We start from the raw sequence: 25,731 nt of genomic DNA, 5'->3' as shown, positions 1-25,731 counted from the left end.
ACTCAATCCGCATGAGGGAATCGCTGCTGAGTTCATCGATCAGGGACAGATCCAGGGAGTGGGAGGGATGCCGGATTATGACGCAACGTCCGGTGAGTGTTGATGCGTGTGTGTCCAGCCCATGTGTGTTTTGCTTGTGTGATGTGTTGTGATTGACTGCCAGTTCAGGCTATATATTGATGAGTGATATGTGTGACACATGCAATGGTTTGATGACATTTGATTGTCGTCATGCAGTCTGCATGCAGGACATGTGCTGCACACGGGGGCAGTCCTCATCACCACACCTGCACCCTACCTACATGCAAGTCACTCGGCAGGCTCTCCTGTCCATGTTCAAGCTCACTGACATGTTTGCATATAGCCTGTGCTGTAGTTCCACCCAAGACTCAGCCTATGTCGTCACATGACTGATGGCTATGTGAGGTCACCCTGCAAGCTGCTCCTCCTCACGGGCATGCATCCTTGCCTCTCCACCACCCTGTAGTTCACTGTCTCCATGGTACTGGCAGTTTCCGTGTCGGACTACTGCTATGGGCTGTTCCCCTTTCCTGTGTACAGGCACACTTTCCTGTGCAACCCTGCCATACCTGTGCTGTGGGGTACATCCATTGTCCTTGATGCAGCATGTCTCACTTGGACCATGCAGATGGCACAGGCTCAGAGTGCACATGAGTGATCATTCAAGGACCATTGCATTCCTGCAGGCCCCTATGTGTCTGTGGCAGGCTACTCATTGTACCACATCTCCAGTATTTTATCCGGCTTGTGGTATTTGCTCATCCATGTCATGCTCATTCAGGGTCACTTCATCAGCATGCATATGTTTATGGTGCCCTTGTCTGTGTCAGGCACAGGCCTCCCTCTGTTACAGCCACCCTGCTTCCAGGCGACTGGTGTTGTGTCTTCTGCCTGCATAGATGTACTTGTGATGGTTCCTCATGTGTCCTGCTTTCTACCCCCTCTCATCTGATGTAGTCTCAGTTGCTCAGATGATGCAATTGACACCTGCATACACTGTCTGCTACTTCACAGTACTGTGGTCAGCCATTCAGAGCCATGCACTGCTATTCCCCGGGGGTGTGGGGGTGCAGTGCATCCCTACAACCCAATGCCAACACTTTGCACATGATGACTGCACTTGGTTCTGTTGATGGTTGAGGATGTACACATGTGCTGCAGCACCCACACACTTCTGAGCCATGTTTCACCCTTCAACATGTCTATTCACTGGTGTTTTGTCAAAGTGACCTGCCATGTATGTATCCATTTGCCTTCCTTCACTGTATTTCAAGGCACTTGCGTTGTTGCATCCTGTGACACGTGTGCTTTTATTGATATTAATGTTCTTGTAGTGCATGTTGACATGCATTTTGCACGCGTCATGGACACTTCAATTTACATACTGCTGAGGCTATTTGGAAATTGTGCCATGGCTATGCTACCTGCCATCTCTTAGTTGGCATCTGTAAATTTTGGCAAAGATTCATGCCTGCCAGAAGGTTGTGTGTGATGCAGTTGATATGCAACATGCAGTACATGTGTGGGTTTTGCATTTGACACACATCCATGTCTGCTTTCAGGGTCCCCTTCCATTTCATTGCCACTGCATGCATGCCAGAGTTTGTGTCTTGTATGACATGGCTGCCTCATGTTTTGGCCCTCAATATAGTGTTGTATATGTGTGTGGTATGTGCTGCTGACATGTGTACTAATGTTTATTTTAATTTCTTTACAGGTGATGATGCACCAGAAGCAGTGGAGGAGGAGATGGCAGACAGGGTGGAGGGTTCAGGTCACCATCCCAGCACCAGTGATGGTCATGGCGTGGTAGACCACAAACATCCCTCGGTGCTCCAGGCCATCCTGTCCGGGCCTGCCTCTGGGCATGGCTCTGAGGATCTCTCTAACTCTGATGTTGAGTCGGATGCTCATGAATCCATGCCGTCAACGGTGGGTGATTCTGCTATGGATTCTGTTCTGTCCATCACACCTGCAGTGGGGGTAGACCCCACAAGGGGCCAGTCAGTGTTGGTATGTCGTTCTGTGGTGGTTACGGGTGCAGAGTCACACACCACACCAGTTGCTCCTGTTCCTGGGGCCTCAGATCAATGGAGGAATGCTGTCCTGCAGCCGTAGGATCTGCCAGCACAGCAAGGTCCACGTCTCGTTGGGCTCCGCATGCATGTTGCCCAGCAACGTGGTGGCCGTGCACCACCGGGGAACACTGGGTGGGAGCAATCCATGTATGCCATTGCACAGCAACAGGGGGGAGCAATTGAGGTGTTAGCTCAAGGCATGGAACGTGTGGCTGATTCCATTCTCCCCCCTAATAGGCAGGTGGAGCTCCTGCAGCAGGCAACGCAGCCACCCGCCGCTCACTCAGGCTGGATATGGCGGCGTCCAACATGGCCCGCCGGGCTGAACTGGTGGCTCTGCGCTCCGCTATTGCTGCTGACGCATAGGCCAACACGGAAGCCCTGAGGGAAGATTACTCCTCCCTCATAAGTACTCTGTGTGCTCACATCATGGCCCAGGATGAACGGGCAGACCAGAGGATGGTGCAGTTTGAACGCACACTCTTGGCTGAGCTCCATGCAAGCTGCGAGGAGGTCCGTCTGGCAAGTGTGGCCTCCCTGGCAGAACTACGTATAACACGCACGTCCTTACAAAAGGAACTCTGTGTTACATGTTATGTGGTGCATGGGGACCTCTGTGCCACATTCATGCAGAACCAGGCTCACCAGGCCCGCATGCTTGCTTCCGTGGAGGGGCTTGCTGGGGCTATGCGTGGTCAGGCACTTGTGCCACACGCACCTCCTGATGTACAACCAGGGGGTGACGATGACCTATCTCTCACTCAGGTCATGCCATGAAGACCATGAGCCCATGGAGCATTTTTTTTTTAGTCTCAACATTCACACCTCCCGCTTACTGGGTGGAACCCCACCCTCCCCCGGGTCCACTATAGCCATTTTTATTTTTTGTCTATTGTGCATTTATGTTGCAGTGTGGTGCTATGTTTCATCCGATGGCATCCACTGTGTGTTCCGGTTGGGACCATACAGGCTTGTCTTGTGTTTCTGTTTGTGGCTTGGGGTCCAGACACATATGCCACTCCTGCTTCCCCTTTCCATGGGCTTGCAAGGAAGGCACCTTGTGACAGTAACTTACACAGAGGGATTGGACTTCTGTCATATTTTTGGCCAGTCTGAATTCCAACTTGTGTATACACCCCTAGTGGGGATTCATGATGGTTTCTTCAGTGCATGGTTGGACTGCATTTTGGTGAGTATATTGTTGACTGTGCATGATTTAATTCTGCTAATTAATGTATTGCCTTGACTGTATACATTGTTGATGCACTTTATGCTGTATGCGGTCCCATGCCCACTTTAGCTGTCGAGGCCACTCTCATGATGGTAGGGGGATGTGTGGTGGCAATGTCACATTGAGGCACTTATGCTGTGGTGTTTAATCACTGTCTGACATTGTGACTGTTGGGTCCTGTGTTCATGATGTATTATGCTGGTAAATTGATAGTCCTGTGTTGGCTTTGCTTATGATGTGTCATAGGATCAGCAATATGTTTCCGTTGCAGATGTGTCCAAAACAGAGTTGTTAACATGGAAAATGTATGCTACACTGTGTGTTCATGCATTTCCCATGCTAACATGCATTGAATCTCCCTGCAAACACACCCCCACAACACACACAACACACCCCCAAGACCCCCACCCCGAAATCCACCCACCCACTCACTACTTACCTTCTGGGACATGCTGTGTCCCTGCTGCACATGCTCACATTGACTTTCGTGATCGTGAACTGCAGCTGCAGGGGTTTCCAGGCCACTGACACCTCTCACTGTACTGTGTGGTGTAGTGAGCGGGGTGTTGCAGGGGACAACCCCAGAGCACCCGCATTTTCTTTTATTTTTTGGGATTCCCTGAAATGCATGCCACCAAAGGTTCGAGATTTTGGTGTTCAGGCCTTTGGTGGCATGAATTTACGTACTTTTAGTATAGGTTGGATATTTTTGCTCACTCTTTTCTTCAGAGTATGTGTTGAGGGGATTGTCTGTGGCCTCTTTCCATTTGGAACAGTGCGCTTTGTGACAGCTGTGTCATGTGTGTGTTTATATTTTTATTGAGGTTTTCACATTGCATGCCATGCCAAGGTGTGTGGGGTGGGTGATCTGGGGTTGAGGGAGGTTTAGGTGACATACCAGCATTTGGACGTGCTATTTTGCATGTGGGGTTTGGAATCTGTGGTTGCATGTGTGCCTTTTGGTCACACGGGATTGTGTTTGTTTAATAGGCTAGGGATGCACACAATGCTGCAATTCCAAGGACACATTCTCACGGTGTTAAGGTTCTGACAGTTGACTGTCCCTTTGTCATCATCGATTGTCACCTGGAATGTGCCAGGCCTGTGTGCACTCCACAGGGGGGGGTTTAGGTGAAAAATGTAGCCACAAGCTGGGTACGGGCTGCCTTGCCACATGCCCTTTCCCCTCCCATGTGCAGCGGGCGTGCGTGTGGTTGGGGATGTGGGGGCACCACCATGTCCACCGGTACACCGCGCTGGGTTGCAACATTGTGCAGGACACATGCTGCCACAATGATCCATGAACACTACTGGGGACGCATATAGTAGCTGGCCACCAGAGCGGTCAAGGGAGCGGAAACGTGACTTGAGCACTCTGAATGTGCGCTACACTATGCCCCGGGTTGCAATATGGGCTGCGTTGTATCTTACCTGGGGTGGTGAGGTGGGGTTCCATATTGACGTCATCATGTGGGTGCTCAGAGGGTAGGCACTGTCCCCTGGGGAGGTGATAATGGTTGTCATTAGTTGGGTTTGTTTATTTGTCTGTGTGTCACATGCATGCATGTGCACAGACATTTGTACTCACCAATGAGCCATGTGTTGCCATGCCTCCCAGCTTCCGGGTCCTGGTGTAGGGCTGACATTCTGTATATGAAACTGTCATGGGTGGACCTGGGATAGTTTGCATAGACAGAGGTGATGATTCCCTTGGAATCGCATACAACCTGCACGTTGATAGAATGCCAGTGCTTGCGGTTGTGATAGATGTGCTCAGTGGCCCTAGGTGGACGTAGGGCCACATGGGTGCAATCAATGGCACCGAGAACTCTGGGGAAGTGGGCCACCCCGTAAAAGTCCTGGACCACAGCCTGCCTTTCTGCGGGTGTTCTGGGCATGTATATGTGCCTGCGGACTGAGAGGCGTGTAGTCATGATTGCCAACACCTGGTGTAGGCAGCGTGTCTGGGTGGCCTGTGAGATGCCCCCAACTATGGCAGTTGTCCACTCAAATGACCCAGTGGCCAAAAAATTCAGGACATTTAGCACCTTTTCCAAGGGGCTCAGTGCTTGGGAGCACAAGGTGGGTGATGTGAGGTCATCCTCCCACTCAGTGACCAGGTATAGGATGATATGAGGTGGAAACCTATACCTGCCATAGACCCGGTCATCAGGGAACCCAAAAAGACTGGTACTGGGTAAGAAAATGCAGGGCCTGGCTATCCTCCTCCTCCTGCAGTGTCCCACAATCACTGCTGCGAGGAATGGGACATTCATCGTAGCTGTATATGCTTGTTTGTTGTTTGTGCATGCTTTTATGCTGTGCCGGGCCACTTCTGCCTGCTTTCGCGCACGGACGTGTTTCCGGCTTTGCACGTCTTTTGGCGTGTGCAGGTTTGCCCTGTTCAGTTCCATGAATACGTGTTGTTAGCGTGCATGTGGGCGTTGCGAGGGTTTCACTGCTGTACTTCCCCCGTAATGCCCACAATTTCGAGTGTTGTTCCCCATTTCACGTGTTCTGCCCCCTTTTTAGATGTGTGCGCTGGACGTTGTGCGACTTCACTGGGCGACTCGCGCACAGCTTTTGGGATGTTGCAGTGACGTGTGCACCATGCACGGATTCAGCGCAGGCCCCAGGTAAGCCACGCGCAGTACCTTCCATGAATCGGTAAATGGGAGCACGCATGCATTTCGCACGCGTGCGCTAGAGATTTTGGTGCACAATAATTCCCTGAATTACCCACTATGTGTTTTATAATTCATGTGGCTTGACTGTCATTGTAAAGGCCTTGAAGCTATGTAGGTTTTCTGGGAATTCAGTAAACCAAAGTCTGCACATTACATGACAGTGTTTACGTTAGATTTTAATGAAAATACCAAGTGATTGGGCAGAGATGATTCATTTTGTAACGTTATTTTTAACAGTTATTATTCCCTTGTACTGCACTGTCCCTGCCCCCCTTCCACGCACTTGCGGGATCTGAATGACACCTGGCCTAGTAGGATCGTTCTCCGTCATACTTTTGTTCCCCTCCCTTGCCTCGTCGCGCCTTGAAACACATGTGTAGACGCGTTATAAATGCCATATCATATCATATCATATCATATTGGGTGTAAAGCGTGGAGAACTTCCACAAAGGAGACCCAAAGGTTTTGGTATCAGGTAATAATGTCCCCATACATAATGTCACCATAAATAATGTCGCTGGTGATATCCATGCTGCAAGGATGCCCCCTGCTCCCCTTGTAAAATGAAAAAAATAAGGGGTTGCAGGGGTGTCCCCACCATGTTCAATGTAATAATGTCTCCGCAAAAAATTGTGACTTTTTTCTCAGAAGACATTTTTGTGGGGACATTATTGCATGGAACCAAGGTTTTGTGGTTCACCAAGACAAAAAAGTCAGTGGCCCATGAATATTTTGAGGCCCCTTTTGAGTATGTGAGCCAGTGTCCCCACTGCACACAACCAAGTTACCCCTGTGCCCACTGCTACCCAAAGGTACCATCGCCCCGACCCTACCAGGGCAAGAGGATGGGAAACAGAATAAAGTGTAATGCGCCCCACTGCCCTGGGACTGTCAGGCACCAGAAGGGCACTGGCACTTCTTATAGGGCCCTGCGGCTCCTGGAAGGAGCGCTCTGTTTTATTACCCCTGGGTGACATGAAACCTTTTTGTGAGCAAATCTCTCCAAGTTGAACATGGTGGGATGGCAAACCATACAACATGTAGGAGGTTCCACCGATCCAAGAAATGATTGGTGAAAGCGGGGTCATGGGTGATTTGACTATGTCAGTGAATTCGTGTTTGCTGGCACTGGGAATCGAACTTGGATCTTGAGTCACAGCAAACTGTTTTGGGGAGGCAGCGCTAAAGAAAAGTACTGTTATAAAGGCTGTCCTTGTATATTTATTGAATGTTCTACTATGAAATATTTCTAAAATAAGATGTATCTAATGTCCTGCTACTTCGAGTCTGCAAGACGCCGAGTATTGAGTTGCTTCAATGATAATTAATTACATTCAGTAAATACATTAAACTTTAAAAAAGCCAATAACATCATATTACTTGATCTGATTTAGTGACATGTGTTTCTAATTCATTTCACATATTCTTTCACCATCTGCCCTTCCCAAATGTGCCTGTTGTAATGACCTTCAAAATTCTACATGTCAACTCTGTTCCCAAACCAAAGTAATGCCAAGTGCTCGTTTCTCCTGAGAGGGCAGTTTTTACCACACCTGTTTTTTAAAGAGAACATGTTTAATAATAAACCTCAATGCAGCTCTAGTCTTGACTGAATCTGGAACTAAAGAAGACAACATGATTCCACTCACTGATGTTTGTCTTTGTAAAAGTACAAAGGGGTCCCCTTGCATCCGTGTGAGCTTCAAGACAGTGTTGGAAAATTAGCTGCCATTCCCTTAAGTACTAAGGGTGTCTATGTTGGTCCGGAATTCCCACAAGGAATCATTGTAGCCCCGCCCACCCCAGCACTTGGTCACTGGACCAGCCCTTTTAGTTAGGCAGCATAAGGTCCATGATTATCACGCCACAGCATTTTATCATACTAAGATTTTAGCATATAGAAAGCACGGGTGACAGCATCTGGCTTTTGGCCCAAAGATTAGCAGATTGTAAAGCATAATAGCGCCACTGGTCTTCATTTGCCGCCCTGACTGGTGCTCACTGAGCTTTTACACAAGACATTTTTGGCAATACGGTCCAAAATGGTTGACACCAGTTACATTTTTGAATAAATCCCAACAAAGAAGAGAGGGGATGAATACATCAATTGATCAAAATGTGTTACTTTGAGTAGATTAGATTGCTAAAAATGACAAAACATCTCCATAAACACTACATGCTCTGCTAACAGCACTGACCATCAGTCTACAGAAACTAAACACAATGGCCCTCATTACGACCCTGGCGGAGTGGGTTTACGCCAGCGGTATTCGCGGCGGACCCGTCCGCCCTACTACGAGTTCCCGTAGCGCCATGGAACGTTTTCCGCCTGGTTTTTCCGGGCGGAGAAATCCATGGCGCCACGGGACCTTGATGTTAATTACGCCACCGTATTTTACGGTGGCGCAATTAACGCCTTCCCCACTCCCATTATACCCTATGGGGCAAAAATGGGAATGGGGAAGGGTAAAATGGGGATTGGGGATTTACCGCCCCGCCAAGGTCGGCATGGGGTGGAAAATCCGCCAACCTCCATGGCGCTATCGGCAGCTTTCCGCCGTGCTCCGCGGTGCATTTAGCACCGCGATTTCCGCCAGGGTCGTAATGAGGGCCAATGTAGGCGAAAGGAGCCATTTTGGATGTGACCCGATCAGGTAAATTGTGTGTAAAAAACACCCCATTTGTAACTGGTTTCCTCGTGGGTAATTCACACCATACAATAGCGGTACACACGATCCATATCTGTACCTACCACACAGAAAAATCGCTTACCGTGTTTTCATCGAGGGCATTATACACACTGGCCCTCATTACGACCCTGGCGGAAAGGGGTTTACGCCGGCGTAACCCATGGCGTACCTTTCCGCCCGACTACGAGTTCCCGTAGCGCCATGGTGATTTTTACGCCTGCTTTTTGCAGGCGGAAAAATCCATGGCGCTACGGGACTTGTCGTTAATTACGCCACCGTAATTTATGGTGGCGTAATTAACGCCTTCCCCACTCCCATTATACCCTATGGGGCAAAAATGGGAATGGGGAAGGGTAAATGGGGATTGGGGACTTACCGCCCCGCCAAGGTCGGAATGGGGCGGTAAGTCCGCCAACCCCCATGGCGGAGTTGGCAGCTCTGCGCCATGGACCATGGTGCAAATTGCACCATGGTTCTCCGCCAGGGTCGTAATGAGGCCCACTGTCATTTTAACGGTGCAGTTTGCACTGTGACTGTTTTCGCCATTTCTTTTTTTATGTGCATAGCAGTTGTGCACTTGGGGTGGAGGATTGGGGGTGGTGGGTGGCAGAGAGACGTGGTGGGGGTGGGTTAGCTGAGGCATTGGGAGGAACCCCTCACCCAGGACTGTCACTGGTTTTGGTGAGGACCGGGGCAAAGAATACGGTGAGGCCCCTTGCTATTTTTTGGCTCTGCACCGGCGGCACCGCCAATAGGAGACGCAACAACTCTCCCTTTGAATTCAAGTGTGGAGGGAAGAGATATGTTGGTGAGGTTTCAGGATGCGGCTGAGCTAAGCACACATCTTGACTTTGGTCCACTGCACTTCCCGTGAAAACGATTTCTAGGGTAAATCTGGAGACTGAAAACAATAGAAATCGTGCAAACATCATGTCATGGTTGCACATGTGTCTCCTTCCACCAGTATCCAGGGTCGTGAACCATGACCCTACAATGCACACGCTAGTCGCATTAACTCTGTGCACATTGATGCTAATTTAAGTTGCAGTGTGACATATCCACCACAACAGCTTCTGCCATGTTGCATATGTGTGTTGTCTTTCTATAATGTGCTATATCCACAAATGCAGAACTGGAGAGTAGTGTGTGTGTACATAGGCCTGTCCGATTGGATGCCTCAGACCCAGAGCGCATTCAGCATCACCTTGATTGTTTTATGTTTCTGAGGCATATTATTTTGTGCCTAAATACGTCACATTTTGATGTTAGGGTGCCTTAGATTGTCCTATATCCAAGTATAGTAATTATCTAATCATATTTTTATGTATGGAGCTTCGTATTTGATTCCGTCTGCTTCTAAGTGCTGGTTAATACCACATATTGTACAAATAGGTATATTACTACAAAATATAATAGTACTTTATTTATCAACCTCAGAAGGATGAAGGGCTGTTTCAGCCCTGCTGAATAATGCACTTGGAAGCTGCAGGCTGCAGCATATCAGAGCTGAGCTTTTAACTTGCTGAACTATCAAATTGTGACACAAGCATACTATTCAACCAACTGTGCAGTTACAAAGAAACATGTATTATCTGTCCCTTCCAGCCCTTTTATATATATTTATATATATATACATGGAAAAAACAAGGAAAGGTGCGCACTCCAATTCTCTGCATAACCTTCCAGGCCACTGGTGTACTCCTCCGACCGGTTTCTGTGCCAATACACGTCATCAGGGAGGCTGGGTGGACTTGCAGCTCACCGCAGGTGCAGGTGATAAAAATCTGCTGCAAGGGCTACTGGTAGATGTAGTCATCTGGTCAGCAGAGAAAACGCTCACGCCCAATCCCTTTCCTTGTTTTTTCCATATATATATATATACATAATGTAACAATGCAATGATCACGTTTACTAGTGGTCATGACATATTTCTCCTGCTTCTAAGCACTGTGATAAGTGTTGTATTAATATGAAATGTAACCCCAGTGCCAATGCATTACCCAACACATTCCTTTGTATGCACAAGAGAATTAGCTGGTAAGATAGCTTTGCGGATTAAGTGCCTACTGCTGGAATATTTGTATTATTATTATTATTATTATTATTATTATTATTATTATGATTATTATTATTAATATTAGAGTATCAATTGAGCGTGGACATAGCTTTGAAAAGCAACAGGGAGGTTTTGCAATTATGGGGAAGAAAACACGGTGAGCGATCTGCACGCAACATGTTTGAACCCTACCACAATCTGCTCAACCTTTTACCCATCTGAAGTCAACAAATCATTATTATTTTTGGTTGCCTGGTAATTTTATATGAGTGTTTTATGCAAAGCATTTTGGCGAAAAGCACTGTGCAAGCAATGGATTATTATAAATGTTTTAACATCAATCGGGCCAAACATAGGCTCATAATATTGTCATGACTTAACCTAGTGTTCTTATCAGTGTGAGTGATGTGATTGCTATTCAACTTTTGATCACATCTTGAGTAGGGGGTCCCTGAAGAGCCTAATTTCCTGACTTTTCAGTTTTTGCAGATCATAGAGCTGGACGCAGCGACAGCACATGCGCTTCACATTGCATTGCTAGGATTCTGCCAGTGTTAAGCACAGGTACACTTAAATAGGATAGTTTTTTATGGCTACCCCTGTGCAAGCTGTGTGCACTAGCACCTTGATGCGTCCCATGTGCTCAGTGGAATTACCAATAATGATCTCAGACCCAAATAACCAAACAGACTTAAATAATATGACAAAGTACTACTTTATTGTCAGTGCTATTAAAGTAGGCCAATGTGGCGAACAATGAAATGTAGTACATGCGTTCATACTTAAGTTTCGATTATACAAAGGCTTTTTGCTGTGATGTACATCAGCTATAGCATCATCCTTTGTGGCAAACTGTGAAACCTATTGAAGTTAGGGATTGGTTAAGGGAACTTATGTGCCTATCTATCATATAAGTATTAGTATCATTACTGGATGCCCCTTTTCTGGTAGGCATGCCTTGAACCACCTCTAAATACATATAATACAGATTATAACAGAATAACAGCAACGGATTGGCCTGTGTATAGCATGTTGCAACATAGACCCCTATGATTGGTTGGCATTCTCTTCCAACCTTGGACTTTTGTTTGGTAGCAGCACATAGGCTAAACGAAACTCAGGGGCAGAGAACAACATCAGACCACTACCCACTTGCACAATTAGTCCATCATCTCTTATCAGTCAGGCCCTAGGCCAAGGCTTCTTCTTTAAAGTTGACCTTGCAGCATGTTCTCTACTCTGGGACATTCAATGGAGTGTAGGTACATCATTATCTTCTTCTGGAGTTTAATGAATAGCCCTTGTTTTCAACTTCTGAATCACATGTGAGGAGACCACGATTTTGTCAATTTTAACCATTTATTTAGTGCTATTTAATTCAATTAGGCTGGGTGTCGCTACTCCTCTTGGCCTCTGGAGACTTGGTTACTCTACCTCACATAGGCTTTCTGTGTCTTTGATTGTCCAATACGTGGCACTTGCAGATGGTTTCTTCTTTACTTAATCTAAGAGAAATATGTCTTGTTATGGCATATTCTCTTGGCTCCCTTTGTGCCTTGAAATTATTGCTTTATGTGGCATTCTTTATCCCAGGCCAATAGACTCCTCTTTATTCATCACAGGAATCGAATTTTCCAACGTCTCCTGACTCTGCAGCCCTGGTCTGTCGCTGAGGTAGCTTGATTGGTTTCAGCACAAGTCTGGCGTCAATCATTTCTCATGGCCCCTCCAGTCAAATTACATGTTCTTCTACAGCAAGCCTCTATATGTCTTATCTACCTTGTGTTTCTGCATACGTACATTGAGTTTATTTCTACTCACTTATTTCTTTGGTGCACATGATTTCTTCATATCCGACTACATGTTTCTCTTGTTACTTCAGTTACATCTTCATTCCTAAGTATTTCCATATCGTTTCAGTGCGTCTTCGTCAGTGCTTCTTCGCCACTCTGCCTGTGTCCGTTTTCATTATAGCTCTTTGATGTCCAATGATATGTGCATAAAGAGGAAGGCTTTCCCTCGATGACAAAAATAGGGGCAACCCATTTGTCTCCCCAATGATGTGTGCAGACATCCTTCCACCCTTTCACTGTGAGGGTACATTCGATATAGTTGTCTGAGTGCATATCGTCTCTCATACACTTGATGCGGTATTGGGACAATACCTGGTGTCACACATAGGTTTCTCCCACTTCTTTTCCAGTATGATGGAGGTGAGGGCGGTGTCTATCAGTGACATACATGTCTGCTCCTCTACAGCTGAATTACTCATTGAAAATACATTTGCCTGACCACAGGCCATGGAGCGGAGAAGGCCACAAATCTCTGTTAAAATAGTTCCTATTCAGTAGTTTTCCTCTTTCTGCTGACATGCCCTTGATTCGTTTAATGCACGTTCACAAGAAACGAGAAAGTGCAGGGAAGAGGGGGTGAGAAAGGGCTGGGCAGGCCGCAGACACCAATGGGGTGGATGAAAAATTAACACAGCTAGGCAGGACTGTAAAAATGACTGTGTGAGCAATTAGATGTGTGTAGGCAGCACCTTTTAATAGCTTTTTAGTGGCAGCAGCTGACTTTCTGGTCCCAGGAGCTGCCTTTGCATTGTCCTGCTAAAAAAAATCCATGGATGCTCAGGAAGGTGAATCTGCAGCCTAGTGATGTTTCTCAAACTCTGCTGCAGCTCAGTCCCCCTGCGAGGCCCCTGCAGGGAGCGAGGCTTGGGGCAGTGTGTCCCCCATGCACCCTCCTCGTGACAGCCTTGCCCCCACCCCCACTGAGAAAAAGAAGAAACAGCAAAAACAGCTGCAGTGAAACCTTCACAGTTAAAATGACACCATATGAAATGCCTGTGATGAAAACACATGGAATCAAAAAAATACATGTGTATGCGCAGTTCATGTGCAGGTGTAGAAACCTTACAAATTAAATGTGTGATTCTACCATCTGTAAATGCATGATACTTCTGCATCTATAATCCCTGTGGGAAATACAGCCGATGATATAAAGATGGACTATTAGACATTTTGCCACACAGATTAGCCCATAAAAATAGCACCTGTACGGGGCAGGTGTACACTGGAGTGGACAGTCTCACAGGAGATAAAACTAAGCAAAACAAACCTTGCTACCCCATGTAGCAAGCAACAGATGACACTGAAAAACAATGAGGGGTGGGTACAGAACATGAAGCATTTGCATTAATTTGAAGGACAGGGAAAGTCAATTTTGATCAGACATGACTTACAATAACAAACTTAAGGAGTGAGGCGGCATTCTCTGAAAGGGTGCCTGTGTAGCGGAAAAGGGCAGAAGTGAGAGGAGGCATGGGGTGGTATGGGATACTGAGGTGGAGTGCAGAGGAGTCACAGAGGGAACAGACAGAATGCAGTCAGATAGGTACTGTGGAGCAACCATTAATAGCTTTGTAGAGTAGGAGAAAGAACTTGAAATCGGAATGGTTGTGCAACGAGAAGCAACCTGCATGTTGTGAGTAGGTAGAAGTAGGGGGGGGGGGTCTAGAGCATGCAAGGAGAAGAAGAGAAGGCCAATGCATTGGCACAAGCAGCAGAACACTAGGGTGCAGATTAGACTTTTTGCAGAGTGAAAAGAAATGGATGCATTTTCTAAATGTTGAGAAGGTTATCATGAGCAGCCCAGGGGGTGTTAGAATTGAATTGTTGCAGTGAGACGTCTCTATAAAAGAGGGCTCCTGGGTTTAGAGCCTTGGTTGAGGGAACAAGGTCAGGCGAGAAGGAGTTTGGAAGGGGGAGTCTACAGGTAGCTTGGAAGCCAGGAAAAAGATGACTCACATTTTCTAACATTTCAGCATATCACAGCAATTGAAGCAGAGATTCAGCGAATCAATAGAGCATCACTATCGAATTAACAATGCACTTTTCATTTATCATGAGGAATCTGCAGAGAATCCTGGCCCATGGTGTGTTGGACCAGGAGCAGCTGCAGCACCCCCAGCATCACCTCAGCACCTCATTAGCCTGCCCTGCCTCACCCCTGCATACTACTCATCAGGCTTCCCTAAACCCCCCAGCAGCAGCCCATCAGCTTGTCATTCACTCCCCCACCCCAAGGCAGCCCACCAGCCTACCCTGAAGCCCCCTCAGCAGGCTCAATGGGGGGCCCTGAAGGCCACAGAAATCCCATAAACCTCCCTGCAGCCCCCCCCCACATGCAGTCCATCTGCCTTCCCTGCAACACCACCAGCAGGAAGCCGAATAGTCTGGCCTGCAGCCTCCTATACAGGTAGCTCCTTGGCCTACCATGTAGCACCTAACAGGCAGTCAATCAATCTGCCCTGCAGCCCATCAACCTGCCCTGCAGCCCCCACAGAAACAGTGCTAAATTAGGAGGGACTGCATACACACTGAGAGTGCGCAGTCCCAGGATCTACTAGCTAGACCTCACTGACCTTGAGGTCCTTTCCATCTAACGCCTGGACTTGCCTACCATCTTCTCTTTGAAGGTGTAAATTGATGGCCACCTCAAGCCCAAAAGAGGAATCAGAAAACATGTCTTCCTCTGTTGAAGCTGCTCACAATCCAGCACTTCTCATGCACAGGCACACTCCTGCACACTGTGGTCCTAGTGCATGGCATCACTCAGCCCTGTGTATCCTATATCACCTTACTTGATTAGATGGATTCACCACCACATAGCATTTCCCAGTGACTCTGTGGCCAACAATCACACACATGTTATGCCATGCCAGGCTTCCTCAGCGTAGTGGGCACCATGGATTGTAAGCCTGTGGTCCTTGTACCACCCATGCCAAGAGGGCAGGTCTTCAGAGGCAGGTGCAGGAAGCATTCAATCAGCGTGCATGTGGTCAGTTATGTGGACCTAATCCTTGTGGCTGTCTGTCACCTGCCATAGCACACTAATCCTGGCTCAAAGCAAACTCCTACGCTTCATGGTGGGGTTACAACAACATTGGACACGGTCAATTAATATGTCTAACACTTCCTCACTGGACCCTACCCGTTTCCCTAGCATGTAGCACATTGTGCACACATCTGACTGAGAGCATGGAAGGGTCATGGGACACATCTTGCACAAATGCTTTTGGCATTTCTAACACACACGACCACATGAGGAAGAGCTCTCAGGTTCCCCATTCCACTTGAGAGCCTTAGATGAGGACACCTTGATCCACTCACATAGTTTGGAAATGCTGTTAATGCACACAAGACAACTCACTGGACATCTGCACCTCAAAACATCAGTATGCATTATCCTATGAGCTGAAGAGCAGTGTCAAGTGACAAACACATGTGTTTCACCTGACCGTAGCAAACTGCAAAAAAGCAGGTTCACATTCACATTGCATGTCTTCAAGCACTGACATGCTTTATCATGTACACCCTCACAAGTACAGGATTACTTATTAACACATTGACAATGGCTCGTAGCCTAACTGTCTTCCGGTGAGACGTTTTGACAACTGTCTATAACGTGCCAATTGCCTTCTTCAGGACCTTTTGGATTTCTTGGAGGAACCATGCATGTATAATTAATAATGTTTATGTTTTCTCTAGTGAGTATTCATTAATATATTGTCGAATGACATAAGCATGTGAGGTTGGTGGAAAGACTACCTTTAGGGGCTACTTCATCTGTGACCGGACCATAATAGGATGCTTTATCTGGGAACAGCAAGAATGTAGTTATGGATGTTCCAAAAGCCGGAGCCTATATAAGTAGATATGGAAGGTAAGCCAGATGGGCAGATGACCATCTCCGGACAGAAGAATGCAGGTGAAAAAAAATCACCCTATTCCTTGCTATATCGCAGTGGCAAGGTGGGTATATTGTATTTTCTTTGCATGGCGGCTGACTATGATTGTGTAGAGCCCAATTTACTTCTATGATGCTCACTCGCTGGCATGGGAGCACTGGCAGTAGGACTATGGCAGACATAGATAAATGCGTTTCTGTAAATAGCGGCGCCTAATAAGTAAAAGGGCCCTGGCTATTAGCATAGAGTCTTAAAGAGGCTGAGTATGTTTTTCTTATCTCGGTCGTGTAATAACTCGAGATGAATTCTATCACAACGCAGTAGGGAGGCCGGCCACCCAATTCTAGTTATTAAGGTGCTTTGCAGTGTCTTCTAATACCTGCACGTGTCTGTGACACGAGATGGTTAAATGAGATTGGCTTATAGTGCAGCAGGAGAACTCGTTGTGACTTATAACCAGAGGGCGAAGAAAGTAGCTAAGTTAAGTTGAATATGACAAGCAATCTGTCCCCACATATCACGAGAGCACCTGTTTCACCACTCAGCATCCTAATGCCTACTGGCACTATCCTGCCTCTATCATCCACAAGCATTGTCATCCAGCTACAGTGGCGCAGTGAGCTCACCAACGGTATCAAGCCATTTGCTAACAATCCACTGCTGGTGGGCAGCAAAAATACTGATTGCCAAAGACTACTGAGTTCTGGAGAGAGAGAGAGAGATAGAGAGAGAGAGAGAGAAAGAGAGAGCGAGAGAGAGACTGCCAGGAGCGAGCGCTCTCACATATGCCAGAGTAGGGAGATCCATGACCGCCAACCCCTCTTTCCTTCCATTATGCCATACGGCATCCTTTCACCCCATCCCTGGCATGGCGTTCGCTACTTGAATAACCTTCACCCCCAAGGAAAAGTGGCCACCAATGGAGAAATGATCCCACTCAACATTTTTATTACTTGACATTTGTTTTTGGCCTCTTTCGAGTAGCAATATGTATGTATACTTAGTTTCACTCGTTATGCCTTCGAGGTAGATTTGTTTTAACTCTTCCTTTGACACATGATTTTCTTTTGACCCCCCTCCACTCCCCTGGAACTAAGGGTTTTATTTTGAGCCCTCCAGTTGGTCGTTAGATTTTATTTGGATCACTCCCTGGACACTGGGTTGTATTTGGACCCCCCTTTGACATTGAATTGCTCCAATTCTGAACCTTACAAAAGGGAGAGCTGATAAAAACCTCCGAATCCATTCGAATCCATGTTGGCTTGTGTCACAGTTACGTGTGTAATTGTATTCCCTGCTTGTTTCAATGACATTTCGAGGAGGGGCGAGGGGATGCTGTATTCAATGTTAATGCACGTACGTCTGCCGGAAGAAATAGTTGATTATTTATTTACAAAGTACAAGTCCATTGACATTGTCCCAATCACTATGGTGAGCACAACCTCGTGCCTGTCCTCCAAGGCCATCATCGCTGTCATCCAACTCACCCTCTTCCTCATCAAGTATGGACACATTGCACGGGATGGTAATACTGTGAAGCATGCAACACATGACCACAGTGTGGAAGACCCCATCTGGTACAGACCTGAAAGCATGAACTGCCCCGTGAAGGCACCAAACGCAGCTCTGCAGCTCTGTAGAACACCAAATGTCTGCTCGGTATGCCTAATTGGTACACAGCTAAATCACCATTCTGTGGATCACAACTCCCACATGCAGCTGATGACTCCTGTTTGCCCTGTACATGAAGTTGGTGTTCAAAACATAGCTTAATTGTTTGAAACAATACCACAGTGGTTGGACATGACTAATGTTATCTTTTTCTCTCCTCCCTTCCTAGAAGTCATGGAAGCAGGCACGTTGTTAAAAACTGTGTCCCTTCCCCACCTACCCCAAACTCTGAGCAGTCATCCTGATCGTACATTAGGTTGAGACCACAGTTTGCAAGGAGTTCGACAGATACGTCAGTGGTCGATATTGAGTGGATAACACTTGAGGGGGAATTCATGGTCTGGACACCTCAGAGGTACAGCAGGCAAGGAGAGTATGCATTGGGCAGGTAAATGTTCTTCTGATTTCACTGCATGGATGTTCTGTCATTGAAACTCACTCTTCTCTTGCATGCACACACAATGAGTAATTGATGTGGGTTTTGTTATGATGTATTATGTGATACCACAGAGGAGTGCACATGCTGCTTGAACGAAGTGGACTACCTACTTGGTACAAGGTGATCCCAGCCTCTGAACTATGTTGGTGGAGGCAGATATGAAATCAATCAAACTCCCTGATCAAGTAAGATTAGGTGAGGGCTCCATGTCCCTGAGGAAACGTACAGTGGTGAGGATGAATGGTCTGCTTACAGTGCATCTCCCCTTGCTGATATTTGAATGGCTAGCATTACAAATACCCTGATGCATCAGGCCAATCTGTTCTGACATAGTGGTGTGCCCATTGACCTATTTACAAACCCTGCTTCATCATCTGGCCATTTGCAAGGGCGAATATAAGTATGTACCTATCATAACAAGAGGGAAATGGCCAAGTGTAGTGGACATTGGTGATCTCTCCTCTCCATTGCTATTTCAGTGCATGTGTGTATTTTGTAGCACGACAGAGGGTCTTTCCCACTCACTCAGGCACCTGTTCACATTATTGTTTATTGACACGCATGCATTCGATTTACTCATCTTCCACCTGTGTATTCACCCCTAAAACAGCCTCTTTTATTCAAGTTAATGGCTATCATGGCCTGCTTCTTCCCCCATCTGAAGTAGAAGAGGGGGTTGGGACATGGTAGGTGACTAGTTTCCTTCAAAACACTCCTCTTCAGATCTTTGCAGTGCTTTGGAATTTGTCATAAGCTTCTTGGCGTGGTCACAACAGAACTGACATTGACCAGGATGACAATCCAGAGTTTGCTGTGTTGACAGGGTGGGTCTTCAATACACTGGACCAACGAGGCGTGGGACCTGATTCATGATGCTATCCACCAGGACCTTAAACTTGCCTCAGAATTCTGGGCCTCTCTCCATTTGACATGCTACTGGTGGCTTCCAAGAGCTGTAGGGCTAAAAGTATAACCTGTATCCGGCTGACCTGACTTCGTGCTTTAGGTAGGGTTGGGATGCTTCTCCAGGATTGGTGACTGCCATTTCCCGTGTATGTTATACGCAGATGACCTGGTCATGTTCAATCATATGCTCATGGGGAGCGCACGCTATGTTTGAAACATTGGCCGGGTATGCAAACGAAAACGATTTGACAATCAATCTGGGGAAGACAAAGACAATGACTATCTCTGCTAAAGAGTTTAAGCATGTTAGCTTTGTTACCAGCCTGGGGGTTATTGATTATGTAGATAATTACCCCTACTTGGGGCTTGATGTTAGCACTAACAGGGCGTATAATGCAATTAAGAAGGCAAAGTGCATTAAGGCCCACCACCTGACTGCCCAAGCGGTAACATTTGGTGCAAGGACTGACGGTTACACTTTGGACGGGACCATAACTTGATATAAACAATGCTTTTGCCCAATGGTCCTTTATGGACTGGAAGCCCTATGTATGGACGATTACAAGTGGCTTGATCGCTTAGAGAGCTACTTTTGGGAAGCGCATCTCAAAGTTGAGCTCCTCCACTCCCATAGAATATCTGCGACTGGAATTGGGTCTGGTTTCTTTGAAGGCCCAAATGATAATACTTCAGTCAAGGTCATTTACACATAAAAGTCAACTCTAATCCGCAGTGTCACTAACTTGCTAAATTGTGTGAGAAGGGGGAGCCGCCGTTCTGCCAAAGTGAAACAGAATATGGTAATCTAATGACCAGCATTTATGGGAAGATAGGTTGGAGACCGGACTTCCACAGAGGGACTAGGATATCCGTCCTTAATGAATTGTACAAAAACGAAATTAGTACATGGGATTGGGTAAATAATAATAAGCATTTCGTGACACTTGCCAATTTTAAAGATGTATCTAATGCTGTGCACTCCTATCTGCAGACACAACGTTACCTGAGGCAATTCCCTTGTCCGGCAATGCAAGCTTTTCGTCTGAGATTAGGAGCAAACCAATTGCCCTTATTAATGTTTTTGGGTGCTAGAACCAAGGTCCCCGTAGCTCAAAGAACATGTTGGATGTGTAAAATAATTGGGGAATTAGAAACCCCTACACATGTCCTTACTCAGTGTAAAAAGCTAGGTACTGTCTAGATGACATTGTTGGGTGGGTTGGTTCATGATTACGATGCAATAAAACAAGAGGATTTTTGCAATTACTGTATGAACTCTGAATCAGAAAGAGTTAGTATTGCGCTGTATCATGTCTGCGGTATTGTAGAGAAGGTCCTTGCGGAAGCGAACAAGGAAAGGCAGGCAGAAGATCGGTCTGCCAATGACTAGGTTGCCCACATTTGTTTTAATATTTATTTATATATTGTAAGAGGCCACGTTCTTGTGACCTCATTGGTTTTATTGGTGTTATGTAGGTAGATAGGTGAATTGTATCTACCATTGTGTAGAGCAACCGAGTTGTTATGATATAGTCTTCAATGATTAGACGGTATCGGTTATGGCCTACTGCCACAGGACGAAACATTGTTTGATGCTCAACAAGATATGAGTATTTGTAAATGTTATCCTTGTATTGTAATGTTGCGAGTAACATAAGTGAAATATCATATTTTACATATTTTACATCTTATATTTTACAAATGTTAGGTCTAGTATAATTATCTATTTTAATTGTGTTGTTTGTAAAGGTTCTTTGAACGATATGCAAATAAAATAAATACAAAATAAAAGAATCATTCTCCAGAGGTTTCAGCTGAGTGATTTGGGAAACACAAAATCTTCAAATTCTTTGAGAGTTATCAGTTTCTAGCCACGTCACCGTTACTCTGGTCTATCGAAGAGGAAAGGTGAAACCTATCATGAAAGAACTGCTTCAGTGGATTCTTTCCACCACCATAATGTCCCTTTTGTGTGCCTATACTCGGAATGTGAATCGGAAGCCTGAAGGGGAGAGCTAGCATGGTTTGTGACCCTGTGGTGAATGTTCCTGGAGAAGGGTTACTGTGTAGTTGGGGAGACTGTTGTGCACTGAAATGTTGCAAATCAGGGGCCCTGGTTTTATTAGGCCATATGTGTTTCAGTCAGACGGCCTACACTATAAAAAAAGGTGACTGACGTTTGAATACTTTAGGATCTCAGGAGGACAGTTAAGGTCTATGTGGCTCGTTCATGTGTAGTGATATATTGTGAAACCACACTTTCCCCCCATTAAGATGGTCCACATTAAATAATGTATTATTGTTCAGCTAGCCCTACCTATGACTCATTTAGGGCCAAGTAGATCTCTCCCCCGGTGCCAACAATGAGTCAAGAAACAGGCTGGGGTATAGAGAAAATATCGATTTATTTAAAGTATAGGTTTAATTAAGAATTGCCTTTAAAGGTTACACACACCACCTTCTCTGTGGCACAAAACAAAGCTTCAAAATGAAACACACCTTTTCCTTTTTTGTCTTAGATACAGGGAACACAAGCAAATAAGCAGGCCAACACTCTTGTCCCATGAACCACTTTTTTATGTCAAAATTAAATAAAATGTTGTCACGTTACAATATCACGAATATTACTTGATAAATGTTAGGTTTAAAACAAATGCACAGTTATGGTTTTCAAACAGTTTCACATGCAGTACTTGTTATGCTTAATTTCCCTGCACACTTACAAATCCTAGCAGTTTTGAAATCACACAGACCTTTTGAGGATGCTTTTGATGGATACAAGTCTTTTTCCTTTTTCACACAAAGCAATACAACATCGTTATGCTATCAGGGTCACTTATCTGCTCTCAGGAAAGAGTGTATATTCCTAAATGGAGTATTAGTCTTGGTTTCACTTTGCAAAGCCCTTCTCTCCCCAGCTCCAAAAACCCAGGCATCAGTTATATGCAGCACCCCCCTGTTTAAAGGCTTGGTCTAGCAAGTTGGGACAGTAAGGAATTTATAAGTAAATGATGTTGGCAAACAAGGACAGCGAGGCTCAGCTTAAAGACGTGTGATATAAAGAGTGGTGTGAGGAGCGCTGCGGGTGAGTGTGGGTGTGGGGACTTGCCAAGTCCGCCACCAATAAGACAGAACCAGGTTGATTTTACAGACAGACTGCGCGCACACACAAAATAAATTGCAGTTGGTATGTGTTTAATTCCCAAAAAGGTAGCCTGACACGTGTTTTTCGAGCACTTGCTCCTCTACTGAGGCTGAGTAGTGGGAAGTCTTTGTTAATAACACAATATGTGTGGTAAGTAACACAAAATAGAGCCAGGCTCCTGTTCACTGTTACAGCCGAGACGCTGTTTCACGCAATTACGCTTTCAATTGACCTTCCAACTGCAATTTAAGTGGAGCCCACGATCCCTCTATTTTGCGTTACTTACCACACATATTGTGTTATCAACAAAGACTTCCCACTACTCAGCGTCAGTAGAAGAGCAAGTGCTCGAAACACGTGTCAGGTTACCTTTTTGGGAATTAAACACATACCAACTGCAATTTATTTTGTGTGTGCGCGCAGTTTGTCTGTAAAATCAACCCAGTTAGGAATTTAGTTATGGGACAAAAACACCCCTTTACTTTAGAGCGGTCTGGGGTTACAAGAAAAATAAATGTCCAAAATTACTTTAAATTACTATAATACATGTTCCCGCCAGAAAGGGGGCACAAGTTTCAAACTCCTCCGAGCTCCTCCTTTGTCAATCTATGTGGGAGTTAATTAAATTAATATTCAGTAAAATATGCTAAAGGTCTACACAATTGCCCCCTCCCACTATTAAGGGCAAATATTTAGGCCTCCAAACCACCTTGTAGTTGTACTATGAGCTCACTTTCTTTGAGCACAACTTTGTGGATGTGCCCGAATAGTTTTAAAATAATTTTTACTGCTAAGTTTAGAACATCCCACAAAGATCCCTCCTCTAAATGCTCTGTGTGCTCATCATAAGAGCAGTAGATATTTCCTGACAGGCGGGTGGACCCTAACACTTTGAGCCGCTGATCCGGCTGTACCTCATCGGGTACTTTGGCGGTAGTTGAATTAGGGGTCTGAAACAGATTGGGGGGGACCAAAATCCTTTGCAAGGCCAGCGGGACCATCTCAGGTGGGGGACAATAAGGGAGTGAAAGCAAGGCTGGGGAAGTAGGACGAGAGCGAAGGAAAGGGGGAATCCTGGGGGGCCACACCACCAGGAGGCGAGTTAGAGGTGGGTACAGGACAGCAGCCTCCAAGGGGAGGTCGCTATTGCACATCAGATAACACAGCTGTAATAAAGAATTGTTGTCAATATCCCCAAAGGATGCGTTCAAGGCGGCCCCCAAGGACAGAGGACTCATAGATTTTTTGGTCTTAGTCTCAAGCTCTGCTGGCTCTGTGGGCTTGCGCATCACTTTTGCGCTCTTAGATTTGAAATATTTAGTAATGTGACCTCTGCAGCCGGCCCATATGGCGCCAGTGCCTGACCTCCTTCGCACTCCTCGATGTGGATTGTTAGGGGCTCAGTAGGTGCAGCACGCTTTACGCATTGACCATTCCATAGGGTTTGCTCTTGCATTTGCGCAATTTGTATGTCCTTTGCTTCCAGGGTGCTTTGCCAGGCATGGCTAACAGCAGCGCAAAAGACTTACTGCACACGCCTTAGCCGTCTGAAAGTTGGTGTCCATGATGATGTAGAGGTGCTAGTCCTTGCCCGCTAACAGCACAGCAGGCTTGTTCGTTCTTCAAAGATAGCCATTCCTGAGCCTGGCACACCCAGCTCAGTGGAGTATACAGAGCTCACAGAGAACACAGAAAACACACTCCCCACACTTCGCAATGCTTTGCGTCCGGCTATGGGGTTATGTGCAAAATTGGCAGCAGCAGCAGTAGAAAGGGAAGGCAGACTGGTGTGCAAGCCTCGAGCAGTCCCTCAAATACAGAAAACATACTCCCCACACTCTGCGATGCTCCGTGTGACTATGGGTTTATGTGCAAAATTGGCAGCAGTAGTAGAAAGAGAAGGCAGACTATTGAGCAAACATCGAGCTGTCCGCCAAACACAGAAAACACACTCCCACCACTGGGAGGTGCCGGTTAATGGAAAATTTCAGACAACAGCGCGCCAGATAACAGAGCTTTCATTGTTTCTCAGCAAGTGCACAAATGACTTCAGAGTTCAGGCCATGACTCAGAAAAGAGGGAATGAGCATGACTGTCAGATGCAATTGCACAAGAAGAAGAGTTTTTGCTCATCACTGTGGGCCTCGTGCAACGCAATGTATATATTATGGGCCTCATTACAACCTTGCCGGTATCCTGTCAGCCAGTATACCTTAAAGGCTGTTACCATTTCCAGCACCCGGTCCACGGAATTGCTGCCGGATTACGGGTGCCGACAGAGCAGTGTAAATCCCCATTCATTGGGTATCATAGGACTCCATGAGGTTATTTGTGGTCATTACCACCACCAGCAATGCCGGTAACTACCTTTTTAGCCGGTAGGGCACCTGGCTTACTGTCAAACTATATTCGCATAATACCGTCTGATTATGAACATTGGTATAAGCGCATTCGCATTTGTACTGAAAACCACGCTTAAACAGACCTCAATAGAGTTGACTTGGCTGCCATTTTAGAACCATCCACCAGTTTGTTTCTAACTCCTGCGTTTTGCCCTAAAATGTTAAACTATGTTTTTGGCTGCAGCAGAGCAAAATGAACTTTGAACTATGTCAACATTGAGGCTGCTGAGAGCAGAATGTATGTCTTGTGCTAAGAAACCTTGGAGCCAAAGTGAACCTCAATTCAAGTGTTGTCTGCACAAATAGCTTCATCTTTATACAAACACCAAAACTGAATGTTGGACAACTAAAACTATGTGCCTTTGCAGAAACCCTTGAATTTGTTTCTTGTAACTGGACTTAATTTAAGCAGGAGAACCAACATGACCAGACAGAACAAAGTTGTAACCATTGTATTTTGCAGACTGGAGAACATCTGAATTATTTAAAGACAATATTGTTGTATTTGTCATGTGAACTGGGCATGAAATGAACTCTTGTAAAATATTAACTTGGAGAAGTACTGGATGATGTGCCAGGACTGTGTATAAATAATTCATGCTTCGTGATGTCCAGCACTCTCTTCCCTCATGGTGTCTGCTGGTACACTCTGC

The sequence above is a fragment of the Ambystoma mexicanum genome, chromosome 10 (genome assembly GCF_040938575.1).
Source record: "Ambystoma mexicanum isolate Mex_15411 chromosome 10, UKY_AmexF1_1, whole genome shotgun sequence".
Taxonomy (NCBI): Eukaryota; Metazoa; Chordata; class Amphibia; order Caudata; family Ambystomatidae; genus Ambystoma; species Ambystoma mexicanum.
The sequence above is the reverse complement of the archived record's forward strand: the minus strand, read 5'-3'. Positions refer to the sequence as shown.